The sequence below is a fragment of the Rousettus aegyptiacus genome, unplaced genomic scaffold (assembly GCF_014176215.1).
Source record: "Rousettus aegyptiacus isolate mRouAeg1 unplaced genomic scaffold, mRouAeg1.p scaffold_m13_p_5, whole genome shotgun sequence".
Taxonomy (NCBI): Eukaryota; Metazoa; Chordata; class Mammalia; order Chiroptera; family Pteropodidae; genus Rousettus; species Rousettus aegyptiacus.
In genome coordinates, this window is record NW_023416308.1 from 76,402,357 (window position 1) to 76,425,521 (window position 23,165).

At 43.6% G+C, this 23,165-nt stretch overlaps 2 long non-coding RNA genes across 2 annotated transcripts; one reads left to right on the top strand and one right to left on the bottom strand.

Annotated features, from left to right (window-relative positions):
• Positions 1-5,029: 5,029 nt before the first annotated feature.
• On the top strand, positions 5,030-13,527 carry LOC118602867. Its single transcript, XR_004950930.1, has 3 exons — positions 5,030-5,256; positions 10,789-11,009; positions 12,982-13,527. It is a non-coding gene; the product is annotated as an uncharacterized LOC118602867 (long non-coding RNA).
• Positions 13,528-17,505: 3,978 nt separating this feature from the next.
• Positions 17,506-20,224, bottom strand: LOC118602952. Its single transcript, XR_004951051.1, has 2 exons — positions 18,126-20,224; positions 17,506-17,764 (listed from the first exon to the last, which is right to left on the bottom strand). It is a non-coding gene; the product is annotated as an uncharacterized LOC118602952 (long non-coding RNA).
• Positions 20,225-23,165: the final 2,941 nt, after the last annotated feature.

The window sequence follows — 23,165 nt, forward strand, 5'->3', positions numbered from 1 at the left end:
TGGCTACAAGCATCCCCCACGCCCAGCGCAGCGCGCTGTAAGAGCAAAGGGGCGGGGCGGGGCGGGGGTGGGGCCGGGAGGCCTCCTCACCCACGTGAGAGTTTGGCGCAGGCAGGACGCGGCTGGGCTGCCCGCCGCTGGAGAAACAGGCGTCAGGGACAGCGCTCTGGGCTGGGACCTGGGACCCCTGGACTCCAGCCCAGGGTCCCTGCCGATTGCTACCCTTCCCTGTCCTCAGTTTCTCTGTTTGTATTGAGGGCGGTGGCTTAAGTGGCAATTCCTAAGGTCTTTTCCGGGCTTTGACATTCCACAGTTCTGGGATGGTGGTAGAGAGGGAGGGTTAATAATACTGTTATTTCTTGAACACTTGCTATGTGCCAGGCACTGTGCTTGGTGTTTTAATACATTGAATCACCAAAGCAATTCCAGAGGTGTTCTTAATCCCATTTTACAGGCTGGGAAACTGAGATGTAGAGATTAAAGTGACTTGTCCATGGTCATACAGCTAGTAGATAGCAGACTGAGATTTGAACACAGGAAGTTTGACTCCAGAGCCCAAGCACCCCTACAACGTGTGTTGGTGGCACTTTCCATACCATACACTACTCTCTGATCCTCATAACAATCCCAGGAGTTTGGTGTTACAAATCCATTTTACAGATTAAGAAACTGGGGTTCAGGGAGATTATTTTACCCCAGTTAGTGGGACATCTAAAAATGGGGGTGGTGGCATGGGAGTGATGCTGGAGTTGGTGAGTGTCAGGATAGTGTAATGGGACGGTACCTGGCACATAGTTGTCATCGATGTCAGCATTCTTCCTGTCACTCCCCTTCCCTCTCTTCTTTTATCTCCTAATATCTCCTGTGGAGAGCAGCCTCCAATTCCCTCATCCCCGAAACCTTCCCTGACCTGTAGCCCTCAGACAAGCTGGCCTTTCCTTTTGGCTACCATCGCAGCTTTTATTCCACTGTTATTGAGTTACTACTATGTGTCAGGTTCTGTGCTAGGTACTGAGGATGCATGTGAACAAGAGGTCCAGATAGCACTGGTCTCGTGGAGTTTTATAATCTGGTGGGGAACACAGCTGTTAAACAAATAGTCAAAAAAAATGTATACATAATTACACATTGCAGTAAGTGCTAAGAAGGAAAAGTGGAGGACTCAATACTTATCTGTCAATAAGAAAATAGAAAAATACATTTTTATTCAGGTATCCCTTGCTATTTGACCTCTTACTCTCCCAGCATTCGTTCTAATGATTTGCAAAAATTCTACTAGTAGAAAATTCGACGTAAAGAATCTGTGGGTGCTTACCAGCATGAGTCTGGGTACAAGGTACAAGGATGAGCATTGAGCTGCACTTGTAACTCAGCTGTTCTCCAGATAGGATAGGATCATGCCTCATGCCTTATGCTTATGTCATTTAAACTTATCGTTACTATCTTCCCCTCATTATTAAGCAAAAATGTCTTCTAAGAAAGTGGGAAAGCCTGAGAAGAAAATAGGTGAGCGCGAAAAGCTTAGAAAAGCCCTTCCATTAAAAGAAAGTGTGGAGGTAATAAGCTCATTGAAAGGGCTGGTTTTGTGAAAAATGTAAGCTTGGCCAGGCACATATCCTCCTCCATCACATACAGGAACTGTCCTATGTGTGAAAGAACAGAAAAAGCTCATGCGGTGTTAAATAATGAAGTAATCAGTGTTAGAACTTTCTGCAGTGATGGAAACATTCTATATCTGCTGTCCAATACAATAGCCTCTAGACCCATGCGGCTACTGAGCATTTGAAATGTGGCTAGTGCAACTGAGGACCTGAATTTTTAACTTTTAATTAATATACATTTAAACTTAAATAGCCTCATGTGGCTAGTAGATACCGTATTGGACTTCATAGCTTTACATTGTGAAGAAATCTTTGGTGATTATTAATAGTTTTAAAGATTTTAATGATATTTGTGGGAAATCAGTTGAAATTTTTGGATGAGCTGGGAACATACTATTTTTCCCAACTAAAATTCTATAATATGAGCTTTTATTATCCACACATTTGCTACTAGGAATGGTCTATGTTCTGGTATAAGGGTAGGCTGTACATTTATATGGTGGAATACTATGCAACAGAGAAAAATGAATGAACCAGAGCAACACACAGCTACAAAACTAAGTCTCACAAGCATAATTTGACTGGAAAAAGTTTACAGAAGGATACATACAGTATAATGCTATGAACGAAAAGTTTTAAAACATTTGAAATAATACTAAACTCATGTAGAAAGTATATGAGGACATGAATGGGAATGACGAACAATGCAGAAGTCACCCCTGAGGAGAGGGAGGAGATGAGATTGTAGGGGACACATTGATAGTCCTTGTTCTCTTTTGACTTCCCAACTCCCCTGCATGCTCTGCAAAGACAGAAGGGTGAGCAGGGCTAGCACAGATAGGAAGCATCTTTTCACAGAAACCTTCTCTGTCTCCTTCCCCAGCTGACAGGGGCCAGGGCCTCCTCTGGGCTCCCAAGGCCCCAGTGTTGGCCTCTGACACCTCAATACTCCAGCTTGATGTTGTCTCTCTTTACATCTCTTCCTCACAGTCAGAGATGTTCTTACAGGGCAGGCACTGCGTCTACTGTTCACCAGCCCTATTTTCCCCACACTTGGCACAGCACTCTAAATATCTAAATGAAGGCATGAATATAGGTTTCTTTGGGGATTTAGAGTTATCGTTATCATTTATTTATTCTTTGATCCTTGCTACGTGTCCAGGCATGATTGGGATATTAGAGATACAAAGATGAAATGTTCATGGCTAGTGCCCTTAAGAAGTATTTGGTGTGGAGAGAGGATAAATCAAGATGTGTGGGCTTTGGGACATAGAGACATGAACTGAGGCATAGGAGCCTAGAGGGATCCTGGCTTAGCCTCGGAGCAAGGGGCACAGAGTAGGTCAGAGTGCAAGTGTGTCTTAAGCTGAGTATTCAAGATGTAGAGTTCTGAGTAGAATTGAGGGATGGTGTTCCTGGGAGGGCGGCAGCATGCAAAGACCTGGAAGAGAGAGGGAATATGGTAGATTCTGGAAAACTCGTGAAGCTCAAGCCTACTGGAGAGTCCAGGGAAGGGAACAGTGGGACATGACAAGGCTGAAGAGGGGTAGGAACCAGGTTTTGCAGAGCCTTGAATAACAGGTTGGGAAGCTTGATTTATCCTGAAAGTGACAGGAGCTACGGAAGGGGTTAGACAGGGGAGGGACATAATTAGCGTTGTGTCTTAGACCACTTGTCATGGCTGCTGTCTGGAGGGCCAGAAGAGGAGGCAGGGACCGGTAATGAGGCTGGGTTCGTAGTCAGGCAAGTGGTGGCCAAGGTGTTGGGGATGAAGGAGGGGAATAAATGAGGAGCTGACTAGAAGGTGGGTTGTGGGGCTTTTTAGGAAGTCAACTCGACAGGACTTAGGCAGATTGGATGTGAATGTGAAGGCGACAGAGAGGTATCTTGGTTTGGGTTCCCCTAGAAGCTGACCCTGAAACAAGGTTTCAAGTGCAAGTAGTTAATTTCTGAGGTGATCCTAGGAAGTGTCAGTAAGGAGTTGAGGAAGTGAGACAAGAAAAAGAAGGAAGGCTATTCAGGGTGGTCAATAAACAGAGCATTACTGGGGGTCAACCCCATTGGGAACTTCTAAGAGATAGCACAAAGCATTTATCTACCAAATTCTAGCCATCATTGGTTAAAGGCTTGTTCCCAAACTTTCTGGCACTTCTGGTCAAATGTGCTCCACACATCTGATAAAGCCTCTTGGCAGAGTCACAGAACCCTCATCGAGAAACTATAGGGGTGTAAAGAAGAGTGAATGCTGAAGGTAATGTACAGGAACCTGCTCCAGCAGCTTCTAGAGGAGGATAGGAGCTTCAGTTACTTCTAATAGGCTGAGCTCCAGTTCTCCAAGATGGTTGGAGGAGGGGAATATGTGCTAGAGTTGGGCGAGTAGGGGTTTGGCTGTGGCCCTGACTGCCAGCGTCTTCCCCTCAGCCCTCAGCCTTTCTTGCCTGGTCAATCCACTGTCCCCAGGCCCTCCGGGGTATGCAGAGCCTCACCTGCACTTCAGCCCCTAGAAATGCCTATTCTCGTTAGCATAGCCCAGTGGTTTGATCCTTGTACCCATAGAGAGGCAGAGAAACCTGGCGGCTTTTTAACAAAATCAGATCTCATCACCCAGAATTGGCAGTGGGTTGGAGACACGGATTTGGGACTTACGAGCTTAATGTTTAATTCTCTAGGTCAGTGGCCTCCAACTTTTTGGTACCCAGGGACTAGTGCTCCTATGAGAATGTATAATGCCTGATGATCTGAGGTAGAGCTGAGGTGGTGATGCTAGCGCTGGGGAGCGGCTGCAAATACAGATGAAGCTTTGCTAGCTCACCCACCACTCACCTCCTGCTGTGCAGTTCCTCACGGGCCATGGATTGGTACTGGTCCGTGGCCTGGGTGTTGGGGATCCCTGCTCTAAGCTTCCGGGTAGATGAGGTTGCTTTAGGGGAGAAGAAAGAGAAAGAAGAGGGTTTAGGCTGGACCTATCAGTTCAGGAAGAAAAGAAGAGATGACTGGGGATGAGACTGAGGAGGAGCAGCCAGAGCAGTAAGATGTGCAGCAGACCATTGCCACTGAGGCCAAGGGAAGATGGGCTTGGGAGGGGGAGGAGAGGAATGCAGGCTCAAAGCTGGTGTCAGGAGACTTTAATGGAATCCTCCATTAAAGCATGTCTGGCAGCAAACTTGCTTCCTCCTCTTCCTCTTCCTTCTCCTCCCTGTCCCAGCCTCGACCTATGACCTCAGAAACCTCAGCAGCTGGCAGGTGTCCAGTGAGAGCAATAGCTGGACGAACTATGTCTGGAATTTCTAATGACTCCTGAGACTTCCCTTGCCCCTGTCAGCCCTTAGCCTTGATGTGCCTGCTGCCTCCTCTTGAGGTTAATGCTGCTCTTTCAGCCCCAGCCATGACATCAGGACTCTCCAACCCCTTTCCTGAGGCCCAGGAGTTTCATGTTGCTCCTGTTTGCTCTATCGGTCCAGCAGCCATGGCTGGCTCATGTCCTAAATAGGGCCACTGCTTCCTGGGAATTTCCCCTTTCACATTCCCACCACATTCCAGCTGCTCAACCAAGTGTTAATTCACAAATTCATGACCCAGGAATTTCTGCCCTGGCATCTCTTCCCGAGGGCTCGGATTCCTTGCCTGCCGTCATGTACGTTGATGGGAAATGTGGGTAAGTCATTGTCCATTTCTCATTTCTGGATCTCATTTTCCTTAACTACAAAATTGGATTGGCCATCCTTGCCCTGCCTCCTTCCCATGGCTACTATTTACACATGTTTCTTTCCATATCTTCTTAATGAGTCCTGTTTATCCTTGCAAGCTCTGCTAATAAAACAGGTTACCATTTATTTCAGGTGTGCTATGAGCCAGCATTATGCTAAGTATTTTGCATGCATTATCCTGCTTCATTTGCACATGGAGTCTGAGTAAATGCTCTGATGATTGCCATTTTACAAATGAGGAAAGGGAGGCTCAGGTAGACTACATGACTTACTTACATATCCAGGAAATGTCAGTCGGAACTAGAACTCAGGACTGCTGAGGCAAGATTTAGGTCTTTCTCTTTTCAGTCTAGCTCCTTCCTATCAGACCATGCCCACTGCAGCTGCTCCTAATGTAGAAGTTAACATGCATTAGTAGGAGCATAGTGCCTGTGGGAAAGCAGAGACCTCCACAGAGGACTGCTGCTTAAACTACCTCTGGAAACTCATTGGCCTCTGCCTGCTGCAGGGGGACTGAGGGATAACAAAATCAAGTGAAGCAAGGAGCCAAATTACAGGAGTGTTGAACCTCAAGATCAGGGGGCATATCTTTCACTTGGTACCAACAGATTCCTATCATTTTTAAATCAGACTTGTTGACTCTGAGGTACAGCCTGATAATATTGTTTTTTAAATTGTTAAACTTCATAACAAATAGAGAGCTGATATTTTCATTCATTTCAACTCTTTAAGAAATCAAGAAGTCAATATCCAAAGATTGGAAATGACCTAAATGTCTATTTATAAGGAACTAGTTAAATAAACTATGGCTGTAAACAGAACAAGTAAACTTTTTATGTACTGGTATGGAAAGACCTTCAGAAAATCTGCAGAAAAAAGCTAGAAATATTTGCATAACTATGCAGCCTTTTGTGTAAAAGGAAGAAAAAAGCAACACAGCTTTTAGAGCTTCTATATGCATACAGTTATCTGAAAAGATAAAGAAGAAACCAAGAATGGTGGTTACTTCACAGAATCAATAAAATTTTTACAATATTTTTTTTTGTTCGAAGCAAGCAAATGTATTATTTACTTGAAAATTAAATAGAAAATAAATACATAATCTTTTTCTGGCTTTATTGAAATATAATAGACAATTAGTTGCTCATATTTACATTGTATAATTTAATGAGTTTTTTCAATAATAGTTGGCATACAATAATATATTAGTTTCAGTTGTACAGCATAATGATTAGAGCTCAAGTGACCGCCCCACTAAACCTAGTACCCCTCTTCCCTCTTACATGTTCTTACAACATGGTTGACTTTTTTCCTTATGCTATACTTTATATCTCCATGACTGTTTTGTAACTATCCATTTGTATTTCTTAATCCCTTCTCCCTTTTTCGCCATCCTCCCAAACCCCCTCCTGTCTAGTAGCCCTCAAAATATCCTCTGTATCTATGAGCTTGTTTCCATTTTTGTTGTTATCGATGTTTATTTTGTTCTTTAGACTCCGCACGTGTGTGAAATCACGTGATATTTGTCTTTACCTGACTTACTTCATTTAGTGCAATACCCTCTAGGTCCATCAAGGCAATTTCTTTTTGTATCTCCTTTTTAGTCTCTGTTTGTCTTTTAATCTGAAGTGAGTCTCTTGTAGGCAGCATATGTAGGCGTCTTGTTGTCTTATCTATTCAGCCACTCTATTATTTGGCTGGAGCACTTAATTCTTTTCTATTTGAGACACTTGTTGATAGGAATACAGGTATTCCCATTCTTTATTCATGTTTTTGATACATGTTTTTTCTTCTTAAAGAAGTCTCTCCAATATTTCATGTAATACTGGTTTGGTGTTGATAAATTCCTTTAGCTTATTTTTTTGTCTGGGAAGCTCTTTATCTGTCCTTCAACTCTAAATGATAGCTTTGCTGGATAAAGTAATCTTGGTTGTAGATCCTGGGTTTTCATCACGATGAATATTTTGTGCTAAGTCCTTCTGTCCTGCAAGGTTTCTTTTGAGAAATCAGCTGCCAGTCTTATGGGTGCTCCCTTATAGGTAACCAACTGTTTTTCTCTTGCTGCTTTTAAGATTCTCTCTTTGTATTTAACCTTTGGCATTTTAATGATGATGTGTCTTGGTGTGAGCTTCTTTGGGTTCCTCTTTCTTGGGAATCTCTGAGCTTCCTGAGTTGTACGTCTATTTCCTTCACCAGATTAGGGAAGTTTTCCATCATTATTTCTTCAAACAGCTCTTCAAACAGAACTTCTTGTTCTCCCTCTCTTCCTTCAGGTACCCCTATTACATGAATGTTTTTATACTCAGTTTTGTCCTAAAGACTCCTTAAATTATTCTTGGCTTCTTTTTTCTTGCCATTCTGATTGGGTGACCTGGGCTTCCCTATCCTCCGTATTGGTGGTTCAATATTCTTCTTCATTCACTCTGTTGATTCCCTCTAATATACCCTTCATCTCAGATAATGTGTTCTTCTTTTCTAACTGGTTCCCTTTTATAATTTCCTTTTCCATTTTTATGGTTTTTTTTTTATCTCTTTGTTAAAGTTCACACTGAGTTCATCTACTCTTCCTCTAAGTTCATTGAGCATCTTTATAACCAGTGACTTGAACTCTGTATCTGTTAGACTGCTTAACTCCATTATTCCTAGATCTCTGTTCTGTTCACTTATGTGATTTCTGCTTCTTTGTCTTCCCATTTTGGTTGCCTTTCTGTGTTAGTTTCTATGTACTAAGCAAAGCTCCTAAGTCTCCGGGTCTTATTAGCATGGCTTTGTGTAGTAGGTGTCCAGAGGCACAATCCTGAGAGGGGTTCGACTGCAGGCCAATTTTAGCCCCCAACTGTGTCCTTCTGGGGCCACCTATTAAGATTCAGCAAGCAGTCCATAGATGCTGTGCTTCTAGTTGCCTCAAGAGGCCATGCCAGAAATTGTGGTCAGCTGCCACCAGTGTGAGTCTTGGAGTAGGCTCAGCAAGGAGCTCCAGACTCAAGGAGGACACAACTGGATATGGCTTAGGTGGGGCCGTGAGTTGGAGGAGGTGGAATTTCAAGGAATCCTCTAGGCAGAGCAACCTCTGTTATACAGTTTAAAGATATCTCAGCTATGGCGGTGCTGAGTTTTTGCACACTGGGAGGCAGGAGGGCTCAACAGAGGAACAATGGATACTGCCATCACTTCTGCCTGAGAGAGAGCCTCGCCTTGGGTCCTCACTCTGACACTCGGTGCCCCCCTATAATCCCCCGGTGGCCCCCTGCCTCAGTGGTCGACCTGGCATTGGTGCTCAGAGCAAGCTGGTCCATTACCGTGAAAGTCCAGTTGCAGACATGGCCCCTTTAAGAGACTGCTGCTGTGGTAGCCTCTGTTCTACTCAGCCGCTAGGGATTAGGCATCTTCATGTCTTTGCACCCTCCTACCTTTTACTATTGCAGGGTTTTCTTATTTCTCTCCCTAGTTGTAGTGCTTCTGTTCATCTAGATCCCAGGTGACTTTGCTTGCCGTTTGCTCTGTGTTTCTGTAACAACTTCGATTTGGTCGCAAGAGGGATGAACAAAGCCTCTATGATCTATGCCATTTTTCCTGTCGTCCACATCACTTTCTTAAATAAAGATATCACATTTAATAAAATTGTCCCAAATGCTGGGACTTGATAGTGTCCCAGTATTGAGAAAAATTGAAAATTTTTATAAACAAAAATTTTTATAAACAAAAATTTACATAAGAAATTACCGTTTTCTAAGTAGTTTTGCATAAATTAACATTAGGCTTATCAAGCCTTATATAGAATAGATGATTACTCCCATTTTTCAGAGGAGCAAACTGAGCCTCAAAGAGGTCAATGGTTTTGTTTGAGGTCACCCAATCTGTAAGGAAAGAAACTAGAACTGGACACTAGTGGCCTGGTAACAGGAATAATAAAAATGCAGAACAAAGCCCACATTTTCACCTGTCAGAGGGCCAATCACTCATTAAAAGGGGGGGGGGTAATATTTTTGTCCCCTTAAGTGTTTAAAAATTAACTTAGGTGATGTATATAAAATTCTTAGCACTGTGCCTAGCACAGAGCAAATAATCAAAATATTTCTTTAACTATTAAAGTGTTTTATTTAAATAACAGAACAAGATGTTACAATTCAACTGATATTTCTTGAACTCCTCATATGCCTGTCATATAAACTAAGAAAGGGAGAAGCATTGTAGAATTAAAGGAAGTGTTGGAAATAATTTTTTCTCTGAAGATGCTTATGGTCTCATTGGTGAGACAAAATTTAAGTAGACGCACATCATATCTCTTTTCTAGGAATACAGTTTATTATTGTCAGCATTCAGCTAATTTTTCACACTAAACTTCACTATAAAATTAAAAAGCAGATGAATTATTTATCTCATTTTATGTGCAGTTGTTTTTATGTGATAAATGACAAAATTTGCAGTCAGAATATTTGATGCCATTTTGGATAGTGTTATGTGCAAATTTTTTACTATCAACTACTTTCCACCTGAGGTCCTGGGCACATATCTAGTTCTCTGATCATCTTATATGAATGCTGTTTTTGGCATTCATGCTGTAAAAAATGGTGGTGTTGTCCTGTGTTCTTTTCATTATCTAAGGTGTTTTGTATTGGCTTATACCGTGCTAATTTGGGGCTTCTGGCAATTTTCAGATCAGAAAAGTACTAACAGAATAATGCTGTACTTCACTGAAAATCATCATCTAAGAAACAACTGAGTTGTTCTTTCTAATTAATTTTTACCTCCAAAGTTTGAGAATAAGGAGATATGATTTACTGACTTCCTTCTCTCTTTTGGAGAGGGCCACAGATGTCCTCACTTACCAGGGAGTTTGGCGTATACCAAAATACCTTCACCTGCCACCACTTCAGATTATGGCTAGTGGAAGCTCAATCTTGCCCCTCTTGGAAATGGACAAGAAAGTCTAGAAGAACAAAAGCAAGGGTAGCTAGGAAAATAGACCCAGATCAGGAGGGTTTGGGTCCACCTTGAGCTGCTTACACAGATTGGAAGAGAGACATTTCATTGGAATCCTGCTGCGTCTTCCAGGAACAGAAATGACAAGAAAGAAAACCCTTCCAAAGTATTCGACACTTCTAAGTTTAGGCAAGCAAGCTACGGTATTCAACTTTTCTCCAGGTAACTTATGGAGTTATAGTATATGTCCAGGATTTGGAAAAAAGCAAAAGATGGAAGGGTGCCAGACAGTAATGAAAAAATGTCCAGGTTCTTTGTATAAACAACAAAATTTTGTCAAACTCATCTATATGGTGTGCAGAAGATGAGAAAGCGAAGGATGGGCCAAGATTACCTATAAGGATAGTGATGAAAAGAGTCTGAATGTTCCTCTATCTATAGGGTGAACACAGGAACAAAATCTCGCCATGAAAGAACATCAATAAAATAAAAATTTGGATCTCCTTACATTATTACTGTTTTCCTGAATTTTAATCAGCATTTTCCTTTTTCTTCAGGCTTTAAATAGGGAGTTCAGCATGGACCCCACACTGGAAAAGAAAACTTACCAGTTCAAAGACCCTGGAGAAGAATGTTTAAAATATATGAATGCTACTGTAGGTGCTGAAGGGTTTTGATTTGCCTCAAGAAGATTAAATGGAAATGAAAGAAATGGAGACTGTACTGTGTACTGTGAGACGAATGCCCAACAATGAAGATCACCACCTCAGCAACACAGGTACCGGTATAAGGTGTTTAGAGGACCAGAAAGCTATCGTATAGGCAATGACTGATGATACTGCCTCTGCAGAAGGTTGGCCTAGGTGTGTCCCCTATGTAGGCAGTGGCTCCAGCAAGCTCTCAGTCTCAATCTCTCTGTCTCTCTGCTTTTCTGTTTCTGTCTCTGTCTCTCTCTCTGTCTCTCTGTCTCTCTGTCTCTCTCTCTCTGTCTCTCTCTCTCTCTCTCTCTCACACACACACACACACACACACACACACACACACACACACAACTTCAACACCAAACATACAGGCACTGTAATAAATCTAACCAAAAGTAACTTCACAGGGTGATCTGATTGTAAATTCCTAACTGGGCAGGTCATGGTGGGTAGTCATGCCCCAGGCCTATAACTTCTTTAGTAAAAGGTTTATCTTTGCCTTAAACAAGCCCTGCCCATCATTTTTCATGCATTTACCACATTTTTGAAAAACCCCTGAGAAGAATAACCACCCTCAAAAGAACACATAATGTTAACTATCCTGTAATCCAATCTCCACCTTGCTTTCTCCCACTGTATCTTCCTCTTCCTTGCATTCCCTCCTTAATTTAAAATTCATAAAAGAAACTGCAAAACTGTCATTCTTTAGTAGTGTTTGAGATCTTGTTTCCTGGCATTGTTATCAGTTTGGCTCAGATGAACTCATAAAAATTCTCTACAAGTTTAGACAGTTCTTACATTGACACACCTGATAAGATGTGGCCTTATACAATGATGGATTACATAAGCTTACAAAGCAATTCTAAGCCATTTATAGCAACACATAGAATTTGTAGATGACAATAAGAGAAAGAAAATCAGTTGAGTCACGCAACCAACAGAGGAGATGATGTTCTTTGATACAAGATCATCAATATTTCTGAAAACAAATCTGTGAAACACTGGTTAAAAAGAAAATAGAGCATGGGAGTGTGAAGGTGAGAATTTAGACCAATTAGAGTGAGGAGGGCCATGTTCCCCACCATGATGACAACTTGTTAAACCAGCAAGGGAAATTCAGGTCCTGAGAAGAAATTTCAATGAGTCATTACCACATGGGGAGAGACATACAAAGTACATGCAGCTGTAATGGACTGGATAGTTCTCACGAGTGCCTCTGCCCCTCTGTGTGGTGGATATATCAGCCTGCTGGGGCTGTCCTAACAAAGTACCATGGACTGGGGGTTTAAACAACAGAAATTTATTTTCTTACAGTTTTGGAGGCTAGAAGTCCAAGATCACGGCGACAGCGGGATTGATTCCTTCTGAGGGCCATGAGAGATGGATTGTTCCAGGCCTATTTCCTTGGCTTGTAGATAGCGGTCTTCTTCTTGTGTCTTTATATCGTGTCTCTGTCTAAATTTCCTCTTATAAGAACACCAGCAATACTGGATTAGGGCCCACCCTAGTGACCCCATTTTAACTCAATTACCTTCTTAAAGACCGTGCTCCAAATAAGGTTATATTCTAAGGTATTGGGTATTAGGACTTCAAAATATGGATTTGAGAAGGGAACACAATTCAGCTTATAACAGGGAGGAAAACAAAATATGATCCAGTCTCTTCTCTATTTCAGATTTATTCCCTGTTTCCCTTTGAGATAGTGGCTTCTGAGCACTTAGGGAGTTGGGGCCTTACACCTTTGTAGCGATGAAGGGAGATGGGATCTCGGCTTCACCTTTCATTCCTATGTCTACTCCTCTGCCATTTGTTCCTCATTTCTTTATGAAGGAACCAGATCATTTATCCTATAAAAATTCTCAAATTCTGGATCTAGCTAATTGTATCCCCATGTTGTTATTTAACATGCTCCTCTGTACCTAGTATTTCCTAAAAACTGGTAGTTAAATCTGGAGGTTTGATGAGATTCAGGTTTGTTTGTTTGTTTTTGTTTGTTTACCTACTTTCGGCAAGAATTCATAAGTGGTAGTGTGTGCTTTCTTTCGTTAGGCAAAATAATTCTTGGCACTTAACACGACAACACCAACTTATGAAGCAAGCAGACCGCTAGTTCACCCCTGGAGAGGTGGGCCTCTATCACCTGAAGGGAATATTTTTGTACAGGTATGTGGGCCCCTTAAGTTGTTTACTGCTTTGGATTATACAGTTCTTAACAGGCAAATGCAGTGTGGCTGCAAGCTACTTGTATTAAGCAGGCACCGCTTAGCTATGTATAACAAAGTCCATCTGCTTTTGGGTGCAGAATTCTATTGTCTTGTTGCCACCAGAGTAGCTGCTTCTGTCCATAAGTTTCCTTAATAAATTCTTGATGTAATTCTGGCATGTCAGTCTCTTTCTTTGGCTTCTCAGCCCTAGAAAAATCTTTCCAACATTTTTTTGCACAATATTAGCAAGACATGATTTCTAGTTCTTTTTTCGATATTAAATTTTGGTCAGTGGATTGGGTATTAGGAGACTATTATATTCACTAGCAGCCATTGATGATCACTTCCTAGGCCTGTTCAATGGAAATATGATTAAGGCATAGGTGTAATTTATAACTGTCAAGTAACCACATTTAAGAAGTAATCATAAATAAATAAAATTAAATTTAGTAATATAATTTATTTAACCCATTATATCCAAAATATTATCATTTCAGCATGTAACCAATATGAAAAATTAATGATATTTTGCAATCTTTTCTTTTGTACCAAGTCTTTGAAATCGAGTGTGTATTTTATGCTTACAACATGAGTCAATTTAGACAAGCCACATTTCTTTTTTTCTAAGCACTTATTCTTTTATTGAGATATAACTGACATATAACATTGACTGGGTTTGAAGTGTACACTGTTGGTTTGATACATTTATACATTACTATAGTATATCAAACATCTTTGTCACATCACATAATTGTAATTTCTTTTTTTATAACGAAAGCATTATTGATTCATTATATATGGACATGCTATCTCATCTCTGTGTTTAATGTTATGAAAAAGAATTACATGGAGGGTTATGAAAAACTTTGAGTCAGTTGGGGATGTTAATGAAGGACCAGTTGGGGTTATTAGGCTGCAAGAAGGGCGATTTAGAGCAGAAAGCATTATACATAAAGGCCCTGCAGCAGAGAACATGAAAGATGGCAGGCTGAAGAGAATAAAGTCACTTAAGGGGATATGATGGTTGTAGGTGGAACTGGACATGTGGCTAGGGACTGGACCTAAGAAGGACTTGACCAAATGTTAGATTATTCTTTTTTGATCATAGAGCAATGGGTGTCAGGGTACTTTTATCATCACCCTGGGTGTCTCTGCTCTAAAGTAAAAGAACTCATTTAGTTAATATATATTTGATAGATACCCAGTATGTGTCAAGTGTGGTTCTAGGCACTGAGAACAGAGCATTGAAAGCAAAAAAAAAAAAAAAAAAAAAAAAATCCGTGTGCTTAAGGAGCTTGAACTTTACCTATGCAAGACTGAGACTATAATATAGAACAGTATTTGTCAATGTTTTTTCCCCATTAGTTTCCCCTCTGCCCCCAAAGAGCCCTTTAGACATTTTTTACCTAATTGTCCCCCTCTATGAAATTTTAATATTATAGATATGCTGTATATCTGTTTAGGTACTGCATGTATATCTGTATTTTATACATAAAATGAGTAATATATTTAACCTCCAACCCAATTCTCACATCACTTGCATTGAGAATGCATGCTGTTCATGTACAGACTGTGATCTAAAAATAAATTTCTATTTTAAGAATAGCCAGCCAGGGCTTATCTATGATGTGACTTGGCAAATACCAATTCTTTACATTTGTCACTGTCTTGATTAAAAATGATAAATTAGTAATGTTTGTGTTAGCTTACTGCCATTACCAGTTTGTTTTCTTGACCTATTTCCACATTCTGCCTATTAGATGAGCCACATTTTAAGTGTTCACTAACAACTCATGATATAATTATAAATACTTTTAAGATTTCTATATATTTATTTTTCTTTGTCTTTAGAGTATATACCTCATATGGACATACAGTGAGGCAATTATTAAAAGACAACGTACTAATAGAGTTAACTGCAAACAATACCTTCATAAAATGTAAGTCATAAAAATGTAAGAACTGAATATTAATTTACCCAAAAATTACAACGGGAGGATGAGGGAAGAGAACTAAATCGTCGTCTTTCATAGGGGATATCAGTAGATTATGTCTGAAATGGAAGTAATCATCTTTTTAATAATCTGGATTCATTACTGCCATGAAAGTTTTCTTTTTCTCCAGAACAGTTTACATTTCCATCTCATTTCCATCGAATTAATTTAACACTTACTCTCTTCTCCTCTCCCTGCCTCCCAACAGCCCCCTCCTCAGCTCCTCTGTGAGGTGTAACTAGGGGAAAGGAAAAGTCTTTTTCCTTAAGTGGGCTTGTGATTTAAATGCTCTTTGGGTGTTCCTCTTCCCTGAAAATCCCACATTGGAACATGTCCTGTGTTGGAGGCAGGCCCTCCAGCGAGGGATCTTTCTCTAGCACATGTGTGAGTTGTCTGCCCGGGGACATGAGCTAACTGAGGGCAAGAACGGTAATCAACAAGGCTTCACTCACCAAGGAGAGGATTTTGAGCCTTGGAGGAGGAGGAGACATTTACTAGTTGAGCAACGCAGGGGTGCGGTCACTGCAGACAGAGAAGCAGCACCGTCAGAGGCAAGATGCCTGGCATGAATCTTGCAGTGCACCAAGGGCCTGCAGTTACTCCTCAGAGATGCTGTGTAGTGTCTCTGACTTTTCTGGCCGGCCAAGACAGAGGGCTATTTCCTAATCTATTTAATAATAGGCAAACACTCTGGCGTCTGCTCGGGTTAGCCTATGGTCTTAGAACGAATGGACCCAATTAAAAGGCCATCATAGGGGAAATCAGGGGAAGAGGAAAAGGCTATTGATCAAATCAACGCCCAGCTGCCCTGGGGCTGGTTTGTGACCTGCTGCAGCAGAACCCTTTCTCCCATTTTGCCCTCTCCTCTCCCAGACACTGCAGTAGACCTGAGGACCTTCTTGCCACCCCTCCTCCATCCTCTACTCCTCTACCCCACCTACTGATCAGCTGTGTGGCATCTCACTAGACCATCTCTGGATCTGTTTTATTGCCTGTCAAAACTTACAGGAAAAAACTATAAGGAATCCTGTTGGCTATTCCTTCAAAATACATCTGATATCAATCCATTTCTCACCACCTTGCAGGGGCAGAAAAATAATTTTCCTTCCACCGTTCTAAGTTCTTTTGGCTGGACTAATAATCAAATCAACATAACAGGAGACAATGACAAACTTTGTCACGTATGTACATACAGGGTTTCCATACGAGTATGAGATCAGAAGACACATTGGGCAGTTGGAGCTTATGTGCCATTCTGGAATAAGGAAGGAGAGTGAAGCAGAGGTCTGAGATTTCAAAGGAAAAGTAGGCAATTCATAGGTAGATGAGAAGAAGCAAACAAACATGTGGTAAACAGATTCTTGCTAGGCCACTCAAACAATGTGACAGAAGGGAGTCTAATGCTTGTTTGGATCCTCCCTGTCTGCCATTTAATTAATATATGCTAAGATAAATATGCTAACGGTCCCTTCTTGAAGCAGGTTTTCCTACCTGATTGCCTTTAGGTAGGTAAAGGAGGAGGGTCAAAGGTTCTTTCTGGGCCTTTTGTTTCTTAATAACCATATCCCCCAAAACATATTTTGGGATGGCAGACTCTGCTTTTCCTCAACCGCCTAATCCTCATGATCTCTCTCCTGGATTCCTTCATTAACTCTACTCCCTGATCTTGTCTCACTACGGTTTATTCACAACCCAGATGCCAGACTGACCTTTTAAAATGTAAGTCAGACTGCATCTCTGCCATGGATCTCCACCTCACTTAATACCCTACTGGATTTCCTTGATTCCTGGCCTCTGCGTCTCCTGTCTCTAACCCAAGCCACAGGACTCCTCACACTCGCAGTCAGATCTTTATGTTTTTCTGTTCCCTCTGTTTGGATGTCTCTTCCCACAGTAAACTCCCACATTGACTTCAGGTCTGCTCAAATGCCCTATTTTGGCCTCTCCAAAATTTGCACCTGACCATCCTATTTAAAAGTGCAAACTCCCTGCCCTGTCAGTCCCTCTTCTTGCTGTGCTGTTTTCCCCACAGCACTCGTTGCCTTTTAACAGATCATGTACTTTACATTTTACGTCTGTTGCTTTTTGTTTCTCTCACCCCAGTAGAATGTTAGCTCCATAATGGAGTCTTGTCGTCGTCTCCTCCTCCTCCTCCTCCTCCTCCTCCTCCTCCTCCTCCTCCTCCTCCTCCTCCTTCTTCTTCTTCTTCTTCTTCTTCTTCTTCTTCTTCTTCTTCTTCTTCTTCTTCTTCTATTTTATTCACTGATGATTTCCAAGTACTTAGAATAGTACCTGGCACATAGTAGGCTCTTGGTAAATATCTTTTGAATAAATAAATGAATGAATCAATAATAATAAAATTCTTGACTCAAAGGTCCATTGTGAAACTTACATGAAATAATTTATTTGACTTGCTTTTCAAAGGTAAAGAATAAATGTAATGAATACCCACTGGTATCCTGCAAAACAGTTTACACAGTTTATTTCATTTATTCTTAACTATGAACCTAATTAATGTTTTTATTCAACAAGTAATTTTTGTGCACCCGCTATGCGCCAGGCACTGTTCTTGGCGCTGGGGATAAAGTAGTGACCAAAATAGACAAAAACTCCGGTCTTCTGAGAGCTTTTATCCTGGCAGGAAGAGACAGAGAGTACAAATAAAATATGAAGTGAGTATGTTTATCGCTTTTGTTATGATGAGGAAACTGAAGTGCCCAAGGCCACCTGATTAATGAGTGTTAGAGCCGCGATTCAAGCTTAAGTCTGTCTGACTCAAAGTGTTATGTGTCTCTATGCCTCGTGAGTGGGGGCATTTGGGTTCAGGTGGGGTAAAAGCTTTGTGGAAGGGGTACGCGGGTGTAGAATGAGGAGGTGAGGGTGGGGCCCCAGGGATGGCCGAGACTTCCCCCTTTACCTTTGTGTTTCCCACTCCACCCCAAGTGCCCAGCACTTGGACCTCCCCTTCCACATGACTGAGTCAGACACATTTTACCTTACTGATATGTTGCGTGAATCAAAATTATAGGCATCTTGCCGGTGGTGGGTGAATCCTAACTTCTGCCCAGGCGCAGTCACAGGAGGTGTTGGTAGGACCAGATGTGCTTAGTCACACCTCCCAAGGGATAGAGTCCAATTTTGGAGGCTGCCATGTGAGGAGGCAAGGACTGCTAGGGGCATATAGAGGGCAGGACCTCTGGTGGGGATGGAGGCACTGGAGTAGGGCAGGGGAGGGAGCTGGGACAGGGCAAGCCTGGAGAAGATCCAACTTGGGGTCATGGTCATGCTTTCTCCCATGCCTGCCCTGAGCTGAGGGTAGAGATGATGTGTGCCCCTAAGGCTGAGATGGGAAGACAGGGACCCTGTGAGGGGGGCTCTCCCACAGATAAAGGGGTTGCCTAAGAAGGAGTGATCCCTCCATTCTTGGAGGTGAGGGAGAAGGTAAAAATGATGTCAGGGCATTTAGGGGGTACTGAAGGGACTCTTGAAGTAGGGAAGATAGACCTTTTCGGAGAGCTCCCAGACTTGAGAGAGGGGCTGGCCCTCAGGGCCTGGAATCCAGCCCCAGGTCTGCAGGCCCTATGGGAGGGTCACTCTAGTCTCTCTCCCCAACTGCTGAGCTATGTCTTCAGATCCAGGGATTGGGTGTCTTCTTGGCAGCCAGTTGAGGTGGGAGACCCCATCTGGGGCCTCCTTAAAGGTAAGCAGGAAGTCAAAGGACATCATGGGGCTGTAATCAGGGAACCTCATCCTGGAAGAACTAGAGAGGACAAAGTGAGCGCTTTTGAAACTCCAAGCTGAGAAGACTGGGCCTGGAAGGGGCAGAGCCCTAAAGATGGAGCAGCCATGTCTGCCCTTCAGTTTTGCATTTACGGACCCAGCAACTGGACATGGTGTGCTCCTCTGAGGGGATAAAATACTCCACAGTGCAGAGAGTTATCTTGGTGCCAGAGTGCACCATGGTGGGTCGGCCAGGGTTCATGTGGCTTTAGATGGGAGCCATGGGAGGCTGGAGGCTGGAATGGAGAGCTGAAATGTCACCTGCCCTCATTCACTCAGGAAGAGGCAGCAACCTCTTATCAAAGCCAGTCAGCTCATACCACTGGGAATACACCCGCAAGCGACAAGACTAGGTTTATTACTTGCTGCAGCAAAGACTTCACAATGGGGAACCTCTGGGGTGTCTCCAAAAGGGAGAATTAGGGAAGAATGCTTATAGGTTGTGTGGGCTAGAGTTAGTCAAAGGACAATCTTTGGCAGATATTGGTCAGAATTTGGAAAGCAGGGAGTTGTTGGAACAGTCTACGATCCTAGGTTGAGAACACAGGAATCCTCACAGAGCATTTTTATTGGATCAGGTTGTCTGCGGTCTTCTCTTGGAACATGTAGGCCTAAATACAGGGGTGTTTACAAGTGTTAACTTAGCCTGTGATAGACATTAAAGCTTGGTCGAGCACTGTTACCTGTTTTGCAAGTCAGAGTATGTTTTGCAAATTGTGTCTCCTGTTTCAATTCTCAGTCCTACTCCCATCTTGCACCCCACATCAACCTGGTTGCCAGCAGGGTCATTTTCACTCATCACTCCACATGTGAAGGTCTGGACCCCATCCCTCATTCTTGCCTCTGCAGCCAGCTCTGGACACCAGGGGGCAGCAGGACAGCATCCATGAACCTGGGGCCCACACTACAACTAAACACAGCCAGGGAAGGGCCCTGAGCTGGTCTCAAAAATAAAGGAATGGGTCTGAAGCGCTGAAGTGCCCATTGGCTTCCTTTTGCTCCCAGGAATCCTGAGAGCAGGAAACAAAAAGGGGAGGAAAATGGGAGGAGAGAGAGAGGGGAGCTGAGGGAAAGAAGGAAGAATGGGAAGGGAGGGAGGGAAGGAAACGGAGTCCATAGAGCTAGCAGCTGGATCTTCTCCCCACACTATCTTTTCTTGCCATTCCCAAGCCTGTCTACTCCTATATCCTGGTTTTAGTCTGACCTCCTGGCAGCCCTTCCTGGTCCCTCTCTGCCTCCTATAGGCTGACCAACCACCTGTGGCCCTTCTATTCCCAGGTATCTTTTTGGTGCAAGTGGGACTGTACCGCGTCCCCCCCCCCCCCCCGCCCCGCCCCAAATTCTCTCCCTCTCTCTCTCTCTCTCTCTCTCTCTCTCTCTCTCTCTCTCTCTCACACACACACACACACACACACACACACACACACACACACACACACGCTAGCACAGGCTGTGTGGTGACCCATGCAGCAGGCTTTTAATTTCCTCTCCCACATTTTGCTTTGGTCACAAAGGCTGGTCTAACAGTTTAATCCCACAATGATGTGGGACTTTTCATATGGCTGCTGATTTGGAATTTGGCTCCAGGACATAAATCTGAGGACACATAGGGGTAAAATGCCCCACATTTTAAAGAAATCTGAAAACAATTGGGGTCAGATACTTTCTCAGGTTATTACCCCAACTTCTACTGCCCTCCATGATGACTCTACCAGCTGGACATTGGGCTTGGGGACTTGAAGACATCTCTGAAGTTGTGAGTTCTAAACCTAATGGAAAGGAGAGAAAGGACAAGAGCTTTCCCACTCCCAAGCCAGGTGAGGAGTACTCTAGGAGAGATTGAGGGGTATCAGTTAGAGTCTCAGCAGGGAAGATGAGACACATTCACGGCATTTGGAGGCCTCCACATAGAGGCACTGATGGCCATGTTGTAATGGTCAGAGAAGCAGGGACAGTAATAGAGGGCTATGGTAGTAGGGAGAACACACTGGTCCCTTCCTTCCCCATCTCACCCAATACCCAGAGGAGAGAGGGACCCAAAGGAGGAGTAAGGAGGTCCTCTCAGCACTGGGGGAGAGGAGTAAGCAATAAATTAAGTAGGAATTGGAACTTTAAACTAGACTGAACTTTGTTACTCAAAAGTGACTCAAAGTTTTGGAGTTTGCCAAATATGCAGTTTAAGAATGGGAAGGGGGAAATTAGACGTCATTGAGTAGAGAGCATTGATGGGAGAAAAATAAAATAGTTGTGCTTATGTGCCTTACTGCATTCCCATTGTTCGGTAAACTGGGAAAACAGGTTGTATCAGTTTCATTTTACAGATGAAGAAACTGAGTTTATGGTCACAGAGCTGGAGATGGCTGAACTGGGCCAAAACTCTGTTCCTCCTTCCTCAGCTTCCCTGTGTCCTCCCAACCACTGTCTTTTCCCAGAGCTGCTACTTGGTAACTCTGAGTTTAGTGCAAGCTAAAATCACATTTGGTAAAAAATAGGACTGAGCTCCAAGGTCAGACCCAAGTTATGCCCCTCCCACCCACACCACTCAGGCTTCTTGCCAGGATGTCCACCCTGGACCTTGAAGGTAAGCTGTCACTCCCCTGAGGCACAGACTTGTGCTAACGATGACAGCCAAGGTAGTAGGAGCAGCTAGAGAACCCTGGTCTCACATCTAGTCTCCGTGCTGACTGCTGTGTGATCTTTGGCAAGGCACAACCCTCTCTGGGCCTTCAGTCCCTCTGAGCAGCCAAACAATCCCTGGGGTCCCTGCCAGGAGAGAAAACTGATTCAAACTGGTCATGTCTCCCAGGGGACTGAAGTGCTGTTTTATAGTGGCCTTCAGGAGTTAGATCTAGGAAGCAATGTCAAGGTAGAGGGGTGAGGAGCAGGGCAGGAGGGCCCAGAGGGTAGGGGAAGGGGAGATATTTTGGGGCAGGTGTATCCCCTGATCATGCTAGACAATGGTCCAGTGCAGCTATTGTGCTGGGAGTGGAAAATCCTTTTCTGTCTCCACCTCTAAGGGCTGAAAATAGTCCAGGGTTTTGCCCCTGGGGACTGGGTTTGGGGCTGATGAGTGGCTTGCCAGCCTAGCCCATTGTTCCTGGCTGGGACAGGGCTGAGACTGAACACCTGGCTAAGCTAGAGCCAAGACAGAGGCAAGTCCAGGAAGCCCCTACTAGAGAAAGATTAGCTAAGCTGTGCTGAGCCCCATTGCAGATGCAGAAACAGAGGCCCAGATAGAAAGGATTCAGCAAGTTACATGTTACATGGTGCATCAAGGCAGAGGAGGATGAGAGTTTGGCTTCTGGGGCTCCTTTCACTCCATCCTTCACCCCCCACAAGCACATATCCCTTGGGAAGGCGAGCAGATTCCTCAGCCTACAGCCCAGCCACTGCAGGCCAAGCTCTACCCTCCACCCCATAAGATACAAGACTGGCTTCATCCAAGGCACTGTGTGGTGCCAATTAAGTCAATTCACCTCTCTGGTCACTTGTTGCATGGAGACCTACTGCCCTCACTCTAGTCCTCAGAACTATGAGCCCAGGGGATTTGGGGAGTGCCCAGGGGAGCAGAAATTAGTAGCGTTTTGATGAAGATCTAGATAGTTGGTGCCCTAATTGAGGTAGGAAGAACTGGAACATGAGAGGCAAGTTCTCCAGAGTGGCCCAGAGAGGGCCAGCAGGTGGCCTCAGGTCACACAGCAAATGCTGCCTATTCACTGCCTACTTCCGCCCAGCTCCAGTCCAGTATTTCCACCCTGGGTCTCCAGGCTCTTGGCTGAGCCAAGCAACGAGTGGCTGCAGTCCCCCATGGCAGGTACCTCTTGTCAGGGAGAAATGACTAAACCTGCTGCCATGGGTGGGTGGGAACTCTCTATCCCATAGGAGCTGGCTCCAGAAGCTTGCTATCAAGGATGTGCTTCTCCTTCTCCTCCCACTGTCCGTTCTCCTTGATGCCTTCCCCATAGCCAGACACTTGGATAAGTTTCTGTAGACACACAAGCCTGTGTGCCTGAACGCCATTCGGTGCCAGGCCAGGCAGAGGGTGGTCCCACACCTTACCCCAGGATGGACCTGCTCCCTTCCTCCTATACCTTGGGGAAACCTTGGCCACAGGGGACCCATGGTGCTCACTGGCTGGACACACTGTCCTTCTCTCAAATCACTTATCCTTATGTGGTTCCACATTAAATTATGTCAACTCCATGAGGGCAAGATCTGGCTGGTTCACCTCCATATCCCCTTGGTTCAGTGCCCA